Source organism: Astatotilapia calliptera, chromosome 19, assembly GCF_964374335.1.
Source record: "Astatotilapia calliptera chromosome 19, fAstCal68.1, whole genome shotgun sequence".
NCBI lineage: Eukaryota > Metazoa > Chordata > Actinopteri > Cichliformes > Cichlidae > Astatotilapia > Astatotilapia calliptera.
Window position 1 is genome coordinate 6462921 of NC_137440.1, and position 21236 is coordinate 6484156.

Genomic DNA, 21236 nt, shown 5'->3' on the forward strand with positions numbered 1-21236 from the left:
AAGTGACTGTGTTGTATCTGCATGCTTTAGAAATATAAAAACAAGTTGCTGAGATTGTAGCAGTATAAAGAGAACCTAACCAGACATATATTTTATTTAACTCAATTTAATTCAGTGGACAGTAACAAAGTATCGATCCAATACCAATATTAGTTCTGATATCGATACTATTAATATTTAGATCAGTCTGCCCACCTCTAATAGACGCACAGAATAGAATTTATGGAATTTTTATTTTATTAGTGGTGAAAAAAAAACTAAAACAAACAAAATACATATTCATATGACTGCTTGTAAACTCATGAAAATACATGAGCTGGTATAGTAAAAAGACGTTGATCAAAGAAAATAACACAGTGCATATGGATAATCAGAGTAACTGCAGACAAATGCAGCTTTATACTGCTGAGGTTTTATAACCTTTGTTCTCAAGGGCACTACTGTGAGCATCAACCACAAGTGATCGAGGAGAGAATGGGGCAGCAGGAGGGTGGAGAAGCAGGGGAGTGGAGAGGATGGATGGAGTGAGAGAGACAGGCCATCAGAGCCAGCGGTTCTTTAATGAACATCCATCTGCTATGACCTACAATTAAATAAACTGCAGAGAATGGATTGGATATAAGTCCAGCATGTACACTGGACTTTTATATAGGAACACTTCCAATCAGAGCAAAGACTTAGCTCAGCTGAACTCATTGGATATGATCTGGTCAGTTAAGTAGCAGAGCGGGGTTGTTAACTGGTTTCAGTTGCTTTGGTTTTAATGACATTACCCTCTCCTCTTTCCTGCTGTTTTCACTAGTTTTGCATTTGGTTAGGGTCAGTGTTACTACTGGTAGCATAAGGAGATATCTGGACTCTACAGAGGTTGCACGGGTAGTTCAAATGCTCCACGATGGCACATCAATTTGTGCCATTGGCAGAAGCTTTGTTGTCTCCCAGCACGGTCTCATGAGCACGGAGGAGATTCCAGGAGACAGGCGCTTACTCTAGGAAAGCTGGACACAGCTATTGAAGGCCCTTAACCCATCAGCGGGACCTGTAGCCGCTGTAGCTCAGGAGGTAGAGCAGGTCATTTTCTAATCAGGTTGGTGGTTCAATCCCCGGCTGCTCCAGTCTGTATGTCAAATATTCTTGGGCGATCGAAAGCACTTATGTGAATGAAGCAGGTTGTACAAAACACTTTGAGCGCTCAGGTAGTGTAGAAACACTCTATATAAGAACCAGTCCATTTATCATTTCCCTTGAGGAAAGAGGAATAGGATGAAGGCAGCACAAGCAACTGGTGTAAACGTCTCTGACCAGACAATCAGTCCTCCTCTGCTCACTTCCAACCATCGTGGGTTGGGATTTAGCATAGAGTACCAGAATTGGCATCCTGGAGGATGAAGATATTTGACATGAGCTAAGGTGTAAAACCATGTGCGTGAGGCCACTGAGGTCACCCAAGACAATCTGGGTTGAACCACCTAAGAAGGGATCTCAGAACTGCATTGTAGAAAGCTGATAGCTGGTGTCATTAGCTACAACTTCTGTCCAATGATGGTCATTCACAGTGGATGTTGATGACCTCCTTTAACCATCGAGCTTCTCAGTCCAAAATGCAAACACTGGTATCCTCGAAAGAGTTTCCTTCTCCTTTAAATGCAGGTGTACAGCTGAGTCTTTGCCTATAGAGATGGCTCTTCTATATTGTGCTGTGTATTTGTGGAGTGGCTGCATCACCAGCCCTTTTCTGCACTGCCATATACATACACATACATACAGCAAGTTGTCTTTTTCTACTGCAGTGAGCTTTACTGGTTCAAATCCTCACACAGCTGATAAACTTCAGGCAAGGAAAAAAAATGGCTTCGTCCTTGGTCTGTAAAGTATAGAAATCTCATTTTAGCATTCAGCACCTGTGTGTTGTGCTGTTTGTAGCCGTGCAAATACTGCTGAGTCCTCTCTGAACTGGAGACACCACTGACCAGTAGAAAAATAATGGCCCATGGTGAACTGGCAGCATTAACAGGCCATGAGGTTGGCAATAGTGCAGCAGGCTCGTGATGAGTTTGGCAGACACAGAGGGCTTTGAAAAGTAAAACAAAGTACCCTCATAAAAATGTTAGGAATTTCTTCCAAAAATAGAATGATTTATAGAGCATCATTAGTTACGGATGATAAATGTAAATGACATGTTGAATCTCTGACAAATAGAAAACATTTTATAGAAGTAGTTTAGTGGTTTAGTAACCTTTTCTAATAGAAATTGTGTCTTTTTGCAGTAATTTGTGTACTTGCTAATGGTTGCCGTACAGTGCAGCACATATTTACTGGTCCTGGCCCAGTAGTGCATGCACAATGTCCTCTGAAAATGAACAGCATACAAATTGAAACAAAGCTAATTTAACAAAGCACGCTGTGACACAGACAGAGCACAGATTTTTGTAGCTTAAGCTGGGCGACTTCAATTAGTTTTATAGTGTGTTTGATACAATGCATAATACATGTAATTCAACTGAGAAATCTACATATGCAAATGAAAAAAATTCAATGCAAGCTATAAGTTGAAAAGAAATCATGTGTCATAGCTGTATTTTAGCTGTCACTAACAAAGTCATAAGAGAATAATGTCATATTAAAAATCCCTGTAAATCATTCCCTATATGTTCTCTATACAAACCATGGCATTAAGAAACATAGCTTTAATTATTATTATTATCTGGTCTTTAAGTGATGACGTATGAAGCCTACTTACGGATCCAAACTATTCTGCGTTTATTAAGGCTGTAATGTTTTTAACATGTTTTAATGCTTTTTATCTTGTTTTATTTAATCTGAACAAGCAGTGATCTCTGTCGGCCTCTCTCAGTTTTTATTACCACCATTTATTTTAAAGCTCAGTTTTTAAAACCTTACAGTGTAACTACAGCCCAGCCCATGCAGCATCGTTGTTCTCCTGACTGAAGTTTGGTTGCGATTGCATTTGTCCCTAACCATCAGGAACCCTCACGCTAACTTTTATCAAGTAGAAAAAGGTTAGCGTTCATCCTCCAGCTTCACTGTGCTAATGTGTTTATATTATGCTACTCATAGCTGTGTAGCTAGCCGCCACGTAGCACATCATTACATACCAGCTAGCCCAACTTCAGTAACCCTACAAACGTCACTGCTGTTTAGTTTTCTGTCTTCATTTATGCCAGAAGTGATAGCAGAGCCGTACGTTTTCATATGATCATAAATCCCTCATTCAGAACATGGAATATTAGGTTTAGATGGAAACTAGCGAGATAACTTCCTGCTAACTTCTAACTCTGTTAAATTTTATAAATTCTGTTTTCATGGATGCCTGGATGTTAAACTTAACTTGTTTTACCTTGTAGAGCAGCCACACTGATCATTTTATTAAAGGTGAAAGAATTTAGACAGTTTTTAACTCTAGGTGATGCCGCAGTGTTTGTTTGACTTTGGGACCTGAGGCAGAGTTTGGACCCGGCCAGAAACGGCTAATGACAATCTATTGACCTTCAAGGAGAGGTCAGGGGTGACATGTGACATGATATTTTAAATCTTTATATGGTCAAAGGAGCTTGCAAAGAAAAGTGTCTGGACTTCTTTAAGTTGCTTGAAGACGTTTCACCTCTCATCCGAGAAGCTTCTTCAGTTCTAAGGTCAAATGGTGGAGAGTCCCAGATATAAACCTAGTGGGAGTGACCCCCCACAGAGGGACAAAAGGACCCCCTGATGATCCTCTAATCACCTGAGCCAAGGTGTGAAACTGGGTGTGGGTCCCAATCAGCCAGAGTTTCGGGTGAGTTCATTGTGAAACCTGGCCCCACCTTATCATGCGAATTCCTGAGATCAGATGGCCCAGGATGTGAGTGGGCGTTAAGGCGTCTGGGAAGGGATCTCAAAACTGGATTATAGATGGCAGAGAGTTGGTGTCGTAAACCCCCGCCTCTGCTCAAAGATGGTCGCTCACAGTGGACATAGATGGCTTCTTTCACTCCTCTTTCAAACCATCTGTCCTCTCTGTCCAAAATGTGAACATTGGCATCCTCGAAAGAGTGACCTTTATCCTTAAGATGCAGATGGACTGCTGAGTCTTGTCCTGTGGAGGCTTTCTTTGCAAGCTCCTTTGACTACGATGACCTGGATGACTGAGAACCTTCACAGACAAATCTTTATATGGTACTTTCTATTACTGACAATACACAGCACACTGCTAGGAATTATAGTTTTTAATTTATAAGGCTTTTTGTCAATTTTCCACCAATAAAACATTAGTTGACCTTGAACACTTTGGTGGGTGTAAGCCAAATTTTAATGAATCGTTAACATGACTCCACTCTTGTACTTGTGACCTTTGTGTGTGAGCCTTCAAAGTAGAGCTGGGCGATAGAACGATAACGATATGTATCGCGATATAACTTTTACTCGATAGAGAAATTAAGCTATCGCGATAGACCTCGCCGCTCTTGTCCTCTTAAAAAAAAAAAAAAAAGGTCAGCCAATCCAAATTAAGTAGCGCAGAGCTGAACCAATCACAGCCGCAGCGTCACGTCGCGTGACTTGTTACGTACAGCACAAGTGCCAAGCCGCACGTGTGTTTGTTTGGGAAGCAGCCAGCGGGTAATGGAGGAAATGAGTGTGCCGACTAGAAAAATCAACCGAGCGTGACCGAAGAGAAAACAGATGATGGTTCCAATGCCGGAGAGATTGTCGAACGGAAGAGCCATAGAAGTTCCGTAGTGTGAAGGTATTTCGGCTATTTCAAGTCTGACAAAAAACAGAGTAGCGTGCACTGTAAATTGTGCCGAAAGCAAGTCTGGAAATACAATAAACTGGTGCATGCGTCACACTGTGCGCCACGTTATTGTTTCAGTGAAATGAATTTCTACAATACTGTTACTGTTAATTCTACTCTCTGCAGTGTTTAAATGCTTACACACAGTTACTGTCCCTCCACACATACGACTCGGTTCTGCTTCTATGCCCCAGCTTTGTTTACTTTTTCCCACCGAGGCTTCTAGACTTCTGATTGGCCAACATTTCTGCACGGTTAGGAATCTAGCGCCACCTGCTGCTTTGGCATGTTCATAGCAGCGTTTTCCTTCATTTCTGCCTTTATGTGTGGACGGGATTATTTTTTAAAACGAAAACGGAAAATCTCTGTTTTCAAAAATACCCGTGTACGTGTGGACGTAGCCTCAGTCTCTGACTGGAAGCGCTAATTCGTCATTCGGCTTTTGTCAGACTAAAGTAACTGTTAAAACTGTTTGAAAAGCTCAGCTATACAACAAGGAGAAATTGAGAATTTCCTTTTAGTTCTCAGTTTATTTGATATTGACAAAAGTTAGTCAGTTTTGTCTGTTCTTCTGTAAAACAAACTAAGATTTATTTTTAGAATTAATATTTTGTTTCTAAGTGGAATTGACAATTTAGTCTGTTTCGTTTGTTCTATTTTGAAACTTAAACGCTTTAGCGGCTGCCTTTTGTGTAGTTTGCAATATTTGCCTTTATTTATCTGAAAAAGTCTCATGTTCCTTAAGTACATCTACCCTGTTGAACTTATTATGGGAAATAAATATTTAAATAAAAACAAGCTGCTGATTATTTCACATTTTACTTGTGAGCAACAGCACATTTAAATCTTACAAATTCTTACAAGTTATTTGACTTATATCGTGATAGATATCGTTATCGCCTGAAATGAAAAAAACATATCGTGATATGAAAAAATCTCATATCGCCCAGCTCTACTTCAAAGGCAGAGGACTTTTGTGGCTCCAGTATTGCTGCACCTTAAGACTACAGTGACTTTTTTTTTGTCCGCCAGTGCATTAATTATAATATTTTTTAACAGACTTGTGCATGTACAAGCCGAGGCAGTTTGCTTTATTCCTTGCAGTACCCAAGGGCTTGTCTCATAGCAACACAGTCAACAATGCAACACCTGTGCCCAAACAGCTGAACCGAACGCCTGCTAGATTACATTGTGTCATAACAACTTGGCAGCACATTACCAGTCAGCTTTTGAACACCTGAAGCTGGTGTGCTCGCTTGACGTTGATATGTTGCTGCCCCACAACAGACACAATCACAAAATGCAGACTTGTTCCACTGTATTTGCGGAGAGCAGCCATCCACAGCTAATTAGACAGCTTCCAAGATGTTGTCAAACTTTGAGTTGCTTAGCAACAAGGATGATGAAGCACACCTTTAGCCCTTTGAGCTCACTGATGACTGACGCTCACAGCTGAAGACGTGTGTTGGAGCAGAAGAACAAAGATGTGGGCCGATCACACAGCCCGATCTGAAGAGAAGGAGAGAGGAACAAAAATCCCTCTCGTGGTCTTTTTAATCTCCATCATGTTGCCGCTGATCAGGCGCCAGGTGGTCAACCTGCTCGCTCTCTCTCCCTTTGTCTTTTTCTGTCTCTTTCAGTTTTATTCAGACTTGCTCACTCTCCCCCATCATTGCCTCACACACACACACACACACACACGGGTTACACAGAAACCACAGCAGAAAGAAGATGTATAACTTTTGCATGCAATTTGTGCAAGAAAAGCGTGTACAGTTGCACACAACTCATCTACACACCAATATGTATATGCAAAAAGAGCAAAGGCACACACAGGTGCAAAGAGACACGCACGCAGGTGGGCTGTAGCATGGCTCCTACCCTGTAATTAAATTCTGTGTCTCCCACCTGTGTTACAGAAGCAGATCTGACTGAAGGTAATTACAGGGCTGCAATGAAACAAAACAACAGAGGGTGCACGCACACACACTTGCACACGAGCCACCTAAACCTCTTATGAGACACCACAAAAGAGGGTACACACGCTCAGGCAGATGCAGGCACACTGCTACAGAGTCTAACCACACACACACACATTCACAGCAGCTATAAATGAACACAGCAGGAGGCTTACATCATACTGCTCTGTGTTTCCCAGCAGGGTTTCACTGTAAATCTGCTGCCTGTCATATGTTTTGATGTCCTGCTGCTCTTTATATGCGACATCCTTCTATTACTGAATCATCCCAAGTGCTTTTACACTCATCACACACACAGTTAACCGTGTCCAGAGAATTTCTGTTTCTGTGCACTGCAAAGACACATTTATACATTTACAAGTTCTCTATCCCACTCGATTCAGAACTACAGTGGGAGAAATAATTATTTGATCTTTGCTGAATTTATAAGTTTGTGCACTTACAGAGAAATGAACAGTCTCTCATTTTTATGGTAGTTTCATTTTAATGGAGGACAGAATATCAACCAAAACAATTGAATTCAGTTTCACTTATATAGCATCAAATCACAACAAAAGTGACTTCAAGGTGCTGTATTCTCTGTATTATTATAAAGTAAAGACCCTAAAATAATAAAGAGAAAACCCCAACAATCAGACAACCTCCTATAAGGAAGCACTTGGTGACATTGGGAAGGAAAAACTCCCTTTTAGCAGGAAGAAACCTCCATCAGAACCAGGCTCAAGGAGGGAAAGCCATCTGCCAAGACAAGCTGAGGTGGAGAGCCAGAGATTATTAACACATACCACAGAAGTTATAAATTATTGAATGTCACTGAGTGAGTACTGAGTAAGTAGTGAGTTAGTATTTGCTTCCCAAGCAAAACATGACTAAGTCCTTGTTGGCGATCACAGCAGTAAATGTTTCTTGGTCTTCAGGTTTGCAAACATCTCAGCAGGGATTTAGTCCTCTCCTCTTTACAGAAACTCTCTGAATCCTTCAGGTTTATGGGCTCCCTCCACAGATTATCCATAGGGCTGATGCCACTGCTTCTTATTCAGCCACTCCTGTATTACCCCATCCTGACTGTTTTGACTGAGGGATGGAGCTTCTTATAGATTTTAGCGTCCCTGGCCCCGTCCATTGGCCCCTCAAAGCGTTGACGTTGTCCTGTACCCTTAGCCGAATAACAGCCCAAAAGCTTGGCTCTAGTGTTGGGGTTTCTCTTTCTCCAAACACAGCAGGTCAAATTGATTGCAACGAGCGGGATTTTGGCTTCATCTGACAGCAACACTTTCTCCCAAGCCTTCTCTGAATCACGTAGATGTTCACCGGCAAACTTAATATGGGCCTGCAGATGCGCTATCAGTGTGGAGACTGTGGTCCCAACTGCCTGAAGATCATTAATAAGCTCCTCCCATGTAGTTTTGGGATAATCCAGCACCTTTCTCGCGATCATCCTCACCTCGTGAGGTACGCTCTTGCATGGAGCTTGGTCTCTTTGGTCTTCCCATCGTGGTGGAGAAGTTGAAATGGAAGAAATTGACTCTGTGGACATCTCTTCTCTACACACAATAAGAGTTGACATCAGGAGTATCTGTAACTGATACACCGATTGATTGATCTGTGCCCCATGGACGCACAGAAAAACAGGATCAGATGTAAAAGTTTAACTTGATGTCTAGACCCACCAAATCAATGTTACACAAATTAGATTGCAAGTTTCGCTGACTTTGCCACACACTGTTTTTGTCTCTGCTCTCTCACACGCTTTCTAATAAGTTTATCTTCTTCTATCAGTGCTCTCCGATTTTAAGCCGCGCAGATGCACGTGCCAGCCCAATTGTACGTGAACGAGATGTGCATGTATATTTAGTGCAATAGCTCAGCTCTATGTGTGTTTGTATATTAGGTGTCTCAGTTTGTGTGTGTGATGGCTGTCGTGGGAGTTGTCTGAACAGATGGGGGTTTGGTTATTCCTTAATGAATTCAATTACAGAGATGGGACCGTACATCAAAACTGAGCTCCCAGCAGAGCACCAGACTCATCTGTGGCCGTAGAGAAACAATTTGGAGCCTCCTGCTCCTCCTCCACGTGTTTACCGAGTCGAACGTTGATCCAAAAAACGTCAAGGATTTATGTTTGGGAACCGGGGGACGACAGGAGCTCGGCGCTCTGTTGCGGCGAATTCAGCTCAGCTGTGGAGCCAAGAAGCTGGACGGCTCCACAGCCAAGACTAATTTCTTCATTTTCTATGCTGTTCAGACTGAATTGGTTCAGCACTCTCTCTCTGTAGCACTCAGCAGTGAGCCCAGGAGGGTTATTTCAGTGTCACATGGCGCCATTTTCCCCGGCTATATTTCTCAAACGGTAGCCATGGCCACTTCCACATTGTGCATCCTTTTCTTTTTTTTTTGTAAATCCCGCTGTGGGTGAAGTCTGTTCACACTCAGACCGACTGCCTAAGTGGCTTATTATTAAAGCAAGTTTAGGACATTTGCTAGAGTTTCTCAATAGCGTCTGAAATGGCTGGAAAAAACAGCAGACTTTAACTTTGCAGACTCTTCCTCTTCCAGCAGCGACAGGCACATCTGGGCTGTAGTGAATCTCCAGTCTTTACTGTATAGATTTTTTTAAAGTCAGAAGACTGGAGGAGACTGTCATTTTCAAAATTTCAGTCACAAAAATAAGGCGCCAACGCGGATTTAGAGCGAAGCGCTGTGTTTGATAAGAAGTACCTCTAATTGGCCTTCTTCGTCCTGAAACAGCTTTTATTTTCTGTCTAAACTGACAGTTTACAGTACACAGGAAAAACTGCTTTGACTTTAGGTTTCTAAGCCACTCACCAACTTAGTCTCAGCAGATGAGTTGATGTCAGTATCAGCTTACATACCTGATGGCTCAGTTAATACCCTGGCCATTTCATATAAGGCACATTATTTAAGCGGCTTTAGCCTGCCCGCATACTGTAAACCTACAGACCACTGTGCATCTCCACCATCCATCCCCGCCATAATAATCTTATATCTGTAGCCATCGATGCCTCAGCAGTCTGTGCTGGAGCTCCTGCTTGTTTTGGTGTGAATGCCTTTGTATCTAGGGCAATGCAAATGCTGCATTTATGTTGTCACACAGTCAAAAACATTAAAAGAAAAGAGAGATGGGAAATGATAAGAACGGCTCTACTTTGAATCAAGTTAAACCAGAGAAGGATTTGTCCTTCAGCTCCCTCTGGACCACTGCACTAGGAACATCTCCCTGCCCCCCTTAAGCTACCTGTCAGGAGCATTCATCCAGATGATGGCAGAGAAAACAGCCACAGAGGGTAACGTGAATATGTCTATGTATTTACTACACAATAGACATCGCCCGCTGCAGAATGAGGAAGGTTAGCGAAGAGCCCGGCTACAAGAGAGAGCAGGAAAGTGAAAGCTCTAAGCTAAGGTCCCGGGAAATAATTGGGGTGAGGAAGGCAATCCGGAGGAAGGTTGTGGTGTTATAGGAGGGATGCAGAGCGGGTGCGGGGGGTGAGTTTGATATGCTGATGCAGGAAAACGCAGTGCGGTGAAGGGGGGTTGGGGGATTTTTTGAGGGAAGGAAGGGTGGGATTATTAGGAAAATGGCTCTGGCGAGAAACAAGGCAGACTGGTCCAGGCCTGGAAAAAGGAAAGAGAGTTTGTCCGTTCCCGTGCTTCTGTCTTTGTGAGGACCAGCTTCAGTTTTTTGTCCTTGACAGTATGAACACTTTTAGAAACAAAGCGAGAACATTATTGCAATTTAAAGTTATCTTCAGGGGAGTAAACATCTGCTTGCAAAGTGAGTATATAGTTTTAGAAAGGTTTGGAAAACTGAGGGCAACGTACCATCAGAGATGAGGAGGTGAGCACATTTTCTGAAGCGTGATAGTTTAAAACCCAGAATATTTTTTAAACAGTTCTAGAAATTAAAGATAATTATTTTGGTAAAATGTACTTTACTTTCAACCAGTGAAAACTTTGTTAACCAATAGTTTAGAGATCAGCTCAGAACCAATTAAGCTGTGTAAAGAGGCGGGACGAGTTTGGAGCTCATCCAATCAGAAGTGACACCTTGAGTCTGTTCGTATGGAAACTTCTCACATTTGATGTCAAAGAAAATAAGACGCTTTGTAAAAAGTGTGGAGCAATTTTCACCGGTACTGCTGTGTGATACTGTAGATTGCCAAGTACATGCAGGGCCAGTATTGCCAATACCAACACCGATGCCAATGCTTTTAACCTACAAAGGCAGCTTATAAAGTGAGAGAAGTGTTTCACGATTTATGAGATGAATCATCATCAATTTGTAAATTCTGAACACATTTTAACGACTACTGAATCCCTGTGATTTTTACTTTGAAAAAAGAACCAAAATATTGATGCTATCACGCTAGTATGAATCCAGTACAACTCCCAGGGTTGGTATCGATATTTAGGTGTTTCGGACCTAAATATCGATACGAACACAACAAAGTTTTACACTTTATACTGCAGTCAACAGAATCTTAGATGCTTAAATTATTCTAGTTTAACTATTTTAACTAAAACTAACAATTTTAGCCCAAAGAGTAAAACTAAGTCAAAATTACCACTTGATTTAACGAGGCGAGGCGTGGATAAGTCGATATGAAAGTTGCAGATGGGGTTAGGTTTGTTGTGATGAGGGAATGCATTATGTAAATCATGGGTCCCCACAAGTGCAGCAGAATATTATTTGTCTGGGAGGCTGGCTCACCTAGTAAAGGTGCCTTTGAGTCGAACACCAACACACAGTCAGACACAAACATACACACACACACACACACAGCCTCCAGGGAGAAGTTAGCTCAGTGGCTAAACTGCAGCTGTCAGAGGGAGAAGACAGGAGCAAATAAAAAGGAGGGGGCATAGTATGAGATGAAGAAAGCAATGAAGGAGAGGGGTAAAAGCGAGTGAGTGATGGGGCATTAAAAAGAAGAGTTACCGACGGAGGGATGAAATGCGATGGAGAAAAATGAGAAAGAAATGATGATGGGCTTTTAAAAAGACTGGAGAGAAAAGGTGGAGGTGGAGGGGGGAAGGAGAGGTGAAGAAAGTGGATAGAGAATAAAGTAGAGCGGGGGCATTAGAGAAATTACAAATGGAGGGATGGTTAAGAGAGAAAACATTAGGGGTTTGGTAAATAAAGGAGGAATATTTCTTTAAAAAGCAGGACCGATGTCGGTTAAAATAATGGAAAGAAGGGAAGCACTGAATACTAAATAGGAAAGCAAATTATAGAGGGATGATAGGGCAGGGAATAGAGGAGGGAGTAATATTAGAGAGCTGGTCAGCCCTGCGTGTCACAGGTCTGTGGCTCAAAGAACCGACTGGAATCGCTGCCATCTGTGGATTCACTTGTGAAGGCCGACCACTGTGGGAACACAGCGTCCCAGACTAAAAGAGCTATCCCAGTGCACTCGCTCTATTGCACCATCAACTTTTATTTAACCACCTCTGTCAGGGGCATAAACTGCTCCACAAAAGACGAATGGTTAGAAGGCTTTTATGAGACAGTAGTAGATGGAAGATATTTGTCTTATGAATAAACTGTGTGAACTTACTGTCCCGATGCTGAACAAGCTAATGAGCTGTTTCTACCTCGTACCGCCCCCCCCCCCCCTTAATATTCCATTGTTATGAATGCAAGATGTGCAGTCCTGAGGACACAGTGTCAGGGGGTGTAAGAAAGAAAATGGAGAGCTGATATGACTGCCTCCAGACAGCATATTCCTGGCTTGCCAGCATGCTTGGGTTTGCTCACATGTTATGAGCGTTTTCTGGTGTGTGCGCGGCCTTCAAGGTCAAGTCAAGTTCATTTTAGCTCAGAGCATTTCCCTTTAAATGCGTTTAATATTTAACATAGCAGTTTGAAGGGAACAAGTAAAACAAGGAGCGCTCCAAGTGTGCAAACTTCCACTAAGGCAGGTTTTTTATTTTAAGGGAATCATGTTGTGTTTTGTATATATTCATTTTGCTGTTTTTGGTCTTTTTAAATGTACTTTAAGAAGTTTGTAGTTAAAAAAAAGTGCAAAGTGCAGGTTTTTGTTGTTTGCCCTGTTGAAACCCATTTTAATATATTTGCCATGACTTTGAGTTTGAGTATTAGCATTTATGTCACTGTGTAGGAAAATTCATTTAAATGTGATCAGAATTCATTCAAACCTTTTTGCTATCGTGTTTAGAGACAGAATGACGAACAAACTGCTTGGCGGAGTTTCAAAGGCGCATCTTCCATTCAGCTTTGCAAAAACATAAACATGGGGTCACCACAGCAGGTAGCGCCACACATTTTTTCCCTTGTTAGGCAAATGTAAACACCACAGACATTTAAAATGATTTTGGAAAACAAAACGTCGTACGAAACGAAAGTCAGAGAAAGAATGTGATCATTCCTCTGATATCAACAACCTCATTTTCTTGAATTTCTACAACAGAGGAGGAGAGTGTAAAGAAATCTGCAAGACACATTATTAGGAAATACACCAAGTTTAGAAAAAAAAACAAGACTCATCCTTTGAGGAGAGAGATCAGATAAGATTGGAATACAGGAAACAGGAGAGAAAAGAAGGAAAGACGAGAAGTAGGTCAGACAGAAAGAAGGAGAGGTGCTGGGAAAAGGAGAAGAAGGAAAAGGGATGGAAGTTGTTTAGACAAAGAGAGTGTGAGATTAAGGTGAAGATGAGAGAGTAGTGAGAAAGGAAAGTGAGACACCGGAAAAAGCACCTAAGGAAAAAAACTGCTTGTGCTTCTTTCTTTGTACTGACAGAAACGGGAAGAGCAGAGAGGAAGTTTAGGGAAGGAAAGACGAGCTTCTCTTTTTTTTTAAATCCCGAGTTTTTCCTCAAGTCACGCTTACAGAGAATTTTGCTCACGAGAATTACAATAAATAAATAAATAAATCTGTTTAATCAGCTCACACAAGGGACAGTTTTCACTGGCAGAAGGAATCCTTTTCCCATTCGCTCGCTCGCTGCGGAAAAGGTGAAAAAGGTCGCAGACACTGCAAAAGCAGCACGCTTTATTCTTATTCCTCCTACCTCCCTCACTCAGCTGCGGCGTAAAGGTTAGAGCAAAAGTTTGGTGTCGGAGGAAGATTAAGTTTCAGTAAAACTTTTAAGTGCAGAGGGGGGAGCTGGCAAATACTGAAAAGCTGTGTAGGTACAGTCGGCCCTTGGGGAGAGAACAAGCAGGCAAGAGGGAGTGGGTGGAAAACCAAGAGGGGGGCCTTAGAAAGCTGACCTGACAGCACAATTACATAGCATCATAAAGCATGAAATTATTTTCCAGAGCGTCTTAGGAGAAAAGTCGACCTGAAAAGGGACACTGGTGGAGGGTCACATAGAGTGTAATTTAATAGTTTTGTCAAATGTTTCTGCTCCAAAAGGCCTGCGGCGCCCTTCTGTTTCAACTTAGCTTCAGATGTTGGTGAGTATCGACAGGATGGTAATTCCCCAAGACGGCTCAGGGCTTGTGACATTTTCACGCCGTATAATAATCTGTTAATAGGACTCATTTAGATGCACTCCAAATTAACTGGGCGTAGAAAATTGAATCTCTGGATGTTTTTTTTTCTTTGTTAGTTTTAAAACAAGGTCATTAACCACTAACTTTTACAGAGCGACATTTAACTGAGGATAATTAAAGGTCAGGAAATATTAAAAGACAAGCTTCAGTCAGTGATCCTCGTTTATGCGGCTTCATCGTTTTAAAGAAGGTTACAGCCGAGGCCAGTCGCACGAAATTAAAACAAATGATGGTACACTGTGAGGTATATCAAGAAGTCCTTGGGGGGGGGGGGTTTCTTAACCTGATTTTCTCCTTGTGGGTTATTAAACTTTCATGAGATCTCATCTTATTCATTTCGTTTTGGAAATTAACTTGCCAGCTCTGAAATATGAAGGTTCCTAATGTTTTAAGGTTTCCCAGATATGATCTGTTATTTAAACTGAGAAACATGCCCGTTTTCAAACTAACAATATCTGTTTAAAAACTTAATTACTGAAGAAATCGCATTAAGATTCAATTCCATTGAGTTTTATTTATATAGAGCCAAATTACAACAGTAGTCACCTCGTGGCGGTTTATGTTGTAAAGTAAAGAGAGAAAATGCCAACTGTCAGATGAACCTCTTTGAGCCAGCACTTAAGATAAGATAAGATAAGATAGAACTTTATTAATCCCTCGGGTGGGTTCCTCTGGGAAATTCGACTTCCAAAAAGCACAGCAACGACCGAAGTTACAGTTACAGAATTGTTATATATATATATATATATATATATATATATATATATATATATATATATATATATATACACACACACACACACACATATATAAATACAGAGACAAATATAAATAAAATATACAAAGGGGATAAATAGAATAAATAGGAATAAAAAATAAAAAATAAAAATACAAAATACTTGGCCACAGTGGGAAGAAAAAACTTCCTTTTAACAGGAAGAAACCTCCAGCAGAACCCGGCTCGGGGACGGGCGGACAGTTGGTGGTGATGGGACGGACACGGGATCAGCTCTGCCAGCCATTCTGGAGACTGAACATGACGTAGCCACGGCCGGTTGTTTTATGGTCCTTTCCTCTGCTCTCAGTTTGGCCATGTCCTACACTCTGTGTATGAAACTCCTCCCTTTTCCACACGGAGAGCAGCTGAGTCGACAGCAAAGGACAGTGGCGAAGACAACTCCTTAAGGTAGTTAAGTTTCCAACAATTTATCCAAAACCTCTTCAAGGAAGCACAAAATAAAGCCCTGTACAGGGTGTACCCCGCCTCCCGCCCTATAGCAGCCTATCCCAGCTCCCAGAGGGAGAGAAGTGACCCGTCACCAGTCAGTCCCATGGCTAACACATTATCCACTCATTTCCTTACAGTCTTATGCAGTTCATGTAATTGACATTTATCTTATTAAGTCAATATGTTGATTGTTAGTTTTGACTTTGAGCACCAAGTTGTTGGTTTGTTCCGCCCCAAAACATGATCATGATTTTAAATATCTTATGCATAGAGTTTGGTGACTACATCAGGCAGTTTTTCTTTATTTTCCCTGGGTCAGCTCATATTTCTGCATGCACATCGACTTAAAAGAAACAATAGTTGCAAAAAATACCATAAATGGGTCTACAACAAAAGCATGAATCCCATAAAGCCGCATAACACTCACAGCTTTGTAAGGCAAAGAAATGTTTGCCTCAAAAGGAAACAGCGTGGTGTGTAGAGGCTTCAGCATACATCATCTGATTGTAAAGTGCCGCCTCTGTTTCAGATTTCCTCCCACTCTGATGAGTGACTCATCTTTCCATAGAATATCTTCACACGCACCAAGAGATAGGTTACTCAATGTCTCAGGCAACAACAATGCCTTCAGAAAACTGCAAGAATCCATAGACTTCAAGTGATCCAGCAGTACCAGTGAACCTCCTTATCTAATGAAAAGCTGTCTTGATGCTGGATTGCGCCTGATCTAATGCAGGCGTCTGTTATAAAAGTTCAAGCTGAGTTCAATTCCACATAGAAATAGTGAAACAAAGACTGAAAAAGTTCATAACGACCAAGGGATTTAAAACAAATGCTCAGTGCAAAAGAAGAGAAGTATATAAAAAATACACAAAGGCCACAGCGCTGAGTAAATAAAAGAATAACATTCACTCAACAAAATCATATAACATATACACATAGACATATAAGCCTTAACAATAGCTCAACACAGTGAGGCTGTGCCTGCATGATGCTCATGGTTAAGCAATCAAGCCTCAAGTTGTTTGTCAAGAGTCAAAGTCAATCATGATCATTTGAACTAACGTCACTCTGAGTAAAATCCCAGTTCACTGCAAGTCAACAAGAGGAGTCCAAGTCAAATTCGTTCCAAGACAACAGAAGCAAACGAGCACGTTTAAAATAACGCTGTAGGTTCTGTTTATCTCTAAAGTTCCTACCAAGTGGAGTACAAAGGCAGCCGTGTTGTAGTGACGCTTTGTTAACATTGTGCAAAGCTTGCCGTAGAACCTTCTCTCTTCCTTCCATAGCCATTTGACAGCTTAACAGCGTTGGGCCACTTTAATTTTGACTTCACTTTCTCAGTGGGTGTTGCGCTCATGTTCATTTCTCTCCCCCGAGTGATTTTCTCTGACAGCACTATCAGGCTCGTCTTTTTCAGCTCATTTTCTGTGACAGCTGTAATTTTTGGTCTGTTTGATTTGATTTATCTGGATGTTCTCCCTGCTTCATTTCAGAGCTAAAGATGCCAGAAGAAGCCACAAAGTTGTTTTCACTTGTCCTGAATTTATTTCCTACATAGCAGCAAAAACAGCAGCAACAAAAAAAAGCTTACAGAAGGCCTCAGAAACACTTCCAGATTAAACTGGGCTAAGGAAGCGTGTTAAAGGTTGACTAATCTGAAAGAATCGCAATAAAGGTTTTAAGGGGTATTTATTATTTTCTTCTTTTTTTTGGGTTGTATGGAAGCCCCAAACGCAATTTCATTGTTCTTGACAATGACAATAAATAAATAAATACTAAATACTAAATGGACATGAAAATAGTTGCTAGCCTAACAACATTAAGCCTTCAAACAAACATATCTGAAGTCGCTAGTTAATGATGATAAGACAGCCTTCACTTGTATTTAGACCAGGGGTGGGGAACTCCAGTCCTCAAGGGCCAGTGTCCTGCAGGCTTTAGATTACCCTGGGCCAACACACCCAGGCCTCTGGAGAACTTCAAGACATGCTGAGGAAGTAATTTAACCATTTAAATCAGCTGTGTTAGATCAAGGACACATCTAAAACCTGCAGGACACCGGCCCTCAAGGCCGAGAGAGTTCCCCCGCTCCTGATTTAGAACAATACAGTACTCAATGTATTCTACAGAGCAGTTCAAAGATCTAAATGTAGACAAAGTTACATGACACTTTCAAAGGTGAACTTAAAGAAATCCATAAAGGTTATGGATACAGGAAGGGAGTGTGGGGGGAAATTATAGGTAGAATATGATGTGCAAAGAGCTTGTACCAAGTCCAGTGTGCGATGGTATTGCAGCCTGAGTAAAGAAGTGTGTTACTGTAACACCTAACAATTGACTACAGCTGCTAGCTTCTTGTTGTGGCATTAAAAGGATTTGCTACCTCAAAGCACATTGTGCGCTGTCGGTCCTGCGTGCTCCACAACAACATTCAATATTTAGTATTTACTGTTATTTACTAGATTAATGCGATGGTGCTGTGTTTATTATTTTGCTCTTTTTTCTCTCAACAGGTGATCTGGGAGATTTGTTTTTCTTTTAAGTGTCCTTTTTCACTGTCCCTCTATTTTTTCTTTTCTTTTATCTTTCTTTCTCCCTTTCCTATCCCCCGGCCATGTCTGTTCCGTCTGTAACAATAAATAAAAAATAAAATAAATAATAAGGTTGATCAAATGGACCAATACAGCAAGGTTGTGATGATCCACTTGTTAAAGTAAATCCGTCGGGTATCTTTGCTGGCCTTCGGACATAAAGTCTGATGGCTAAAGAACCAAACGGGACAGGCCAAAAAAAACAGAAGGATTTGCTTGACAGCGATCATTGGACTTCCCAATACATGGAACAATGAGAAAGTCCAACTCAGTGAAGATCCAAGAAAGAAAACTATAGATTTACACAAGTTGGTAAAGTTTCTTTAGCCATTTCTGGAGAATGCAGATTCCAGAATCATCAGTTTAAACAACTGTACATAAGTAGAAGTTACAACTTTGCAAAGGTCTGGAAGAAGACCTAAACCATCACCCTTACATAAGAGGCTAATGAAGTTTTATTATCAGTCAAGCGAAAGATTGAGCTTTTAGCCACAATGACAAGGAGTGTTTCCAGGAAAGGTGAAGATTTCAAACCTAAGAAAACTGTACCGACTGATTCCGATGCTTCAACTTCACCTTAAATCAACAACTAGATGAATGAAACTTGGACACAAGTGTTCCAACAGGATCCAGTGATCCTGAACGCATATCAAAGCTGGTTTTGGAATGCTTAAGAAATGGCCTTCCCAAAGCCCTGACGTCAACCGTACTTTGAAATGATGTGGACTAAACAACCAATACAAATCTACCAATTCTGGTAAGAAGAGTGGTCAAATATTGATGGTAACAGAAGGTGCCCGGCCAAAGTGCAAGTGACCCTGTGTAGATTACAGAAAGCTGAAACAATTCTTGTTATTTAAAGTCATTAAAGATAAATGCTGGAAAAAAGGAATCATAAAAATCCCCAAATTCTCACGATGAGTGTATTTAAACATGTGACAACTGCATGTTAGCAAGGCTCCTCAAACACCAACAGACAGTAATGCCAGGCATATGGTCATCTGTTCGTTAACAATTAATTTTTTGTTGTAGTCTGGAACTTTTGAAAGTCACCAGGTCACCCAAAGGTAGCAAAACAGGGCTGTTTACCACCATTAAGTTCCTCAAGCAATAATCCCCTGTATGCACAGCTGTGTTTTTGAGGTTGCTGCGGGTTGGTGGGTGTTTCAGACGTTATCCAACAGAAAAACACCTCAACAGCATGTCTGCTGCATGCTGTTGCACAATGTTATGCAAACATGTCATTAAGATAGAAACTTTATACTGTTTTCAGGTCTGAACACGACCTGGGTTTTTACTCCAGCCACCTTTAGTTGTTGCTCTTTGTGGATCTGTCTGCCTTCAGGTTTGACTGCAGTGAGTTAAAGGCATGCATGCTGTATGTTTTGGGTCATTCATTTGAACAATGAAGCTCTCACTGTTTCTGAAGTTTAGAGATCACTTTATTCATAGCATCAATAAATACTGGAAATGAAAGCACGCAGATCACAGTTATTCTATGTTTGGCAGATGATGTGGTGTACTGTGGATCATGAACTACTCCTTCATCACACGTTGGTGCAAGTTCATTTTGATTTCATCTGTCCAAAGAAGCTTGTTCCATCATTGCACAAGACTCTTTTAAAATGTATTTTCTAGCAGTCTTATCTTTCTGGAGATCAGATTTTTGCATCTTGAGGTAAGCCGTGTTTTGTGGACATTCAAAACATTTGCTTCACTTCAACTGTATGTACTGTATGCATATGTTCTCACAAACATTTATTAATTTCAACGCAAATTTTTGGATTATACCATAGAGTTTTATTTCCTAAGTTTGTCATGAAATAATGACAAAATTACAAACACATTTTTCCATGAACGTGTTCATCAAACATTAGTCCAGATACGTTTGAGCCTGTGAAAACCAGCTCTAATTTTAAGTGGTTAGTGAAATATTTTGTTCATTCCTTTAATTTAAAAGGCTGAAAGACAAATCCATTGTAGTGTAGAAAGGCAAAATGACAAAAATAATGACTGTATTATGGAGGGAACACAGTGGACTCAAAGAACATCTCAGGACAGAAACAGCAGATGCGATGTGGAGAAAGCATTTACATCGTCACTTGACATTTCTCAAAAACCAGACAAAAAAACAAAACAAAAAACATTTTTGGATCCATTTAGTGCATTTTTACTGCAGCAGTAAAGGTACACAACATTAGGCAGATGTAACATGAAGACTCAGCAGCAGCAGCAATCAGTCAGGGTGAACCAGGATGCATCATTAAATACTGTTATGTGGATACAGTGAAAAGGCCACAGTCTGCTTCACTCATCATTTCAACACAAAATTCATTTAAAAAAAAAAACAAAAAAAACAAAAAAAACAGACGTCACTCTGGCTGAACTCCCTTATTCATTTGGAAAATATAATCTTGCAGAAATACCTCTGTAGTCTGCAACAGGAATAAGGAATACAAGGAAAATCAGATGATACCATCTCATGCGTTAATTATAGATAACCAAATAAATCAATAAATAATTAAGACAAGTACAAACCAAATCGACAGCAAAATCAAAACAAATCCAAATATTGTATTCCTTTAACCAACTCCATTTTAAATTAAAATGACATCCTTACTCGCACATAACCCATAACCTAGCTCAAACATATTGAAGGCAACGTGTATGTAATACTGGGTTTAAGCAGACAGCACGCGTCTGTCTGCTAAATCGATAAGGCATTCAGAAAACCGATGTTAGCTTGGCAAATACTGATGATTGATCTCACGCTACCTGCTTGTTTTTCCAAGGATGCTATAGTTGAGAGGAAGTGACGCGCGGTCAAGTGTTAAGAATTCAAAGTGTAGCTTTAAGCAGACTAGGTTATGCAGTGATCCGTTTATTTTTGCTGTGTTGTAACATCTGAGGGACTCATTTGTGAACATTCATCCATTCAACATCACCGCTGCTTTGGTATTTGCAGGTCAGGAGAAACACACTTTTCAAACTGGGCTCAGTTTAGATAAAGTAGTTACAACTTTTTATAACAGGTCTACATTCACGACTGTTGTTCCAGCAGCATTTAAAGTTACCACCAAACACCTCAAGATTAACTCAGAGGT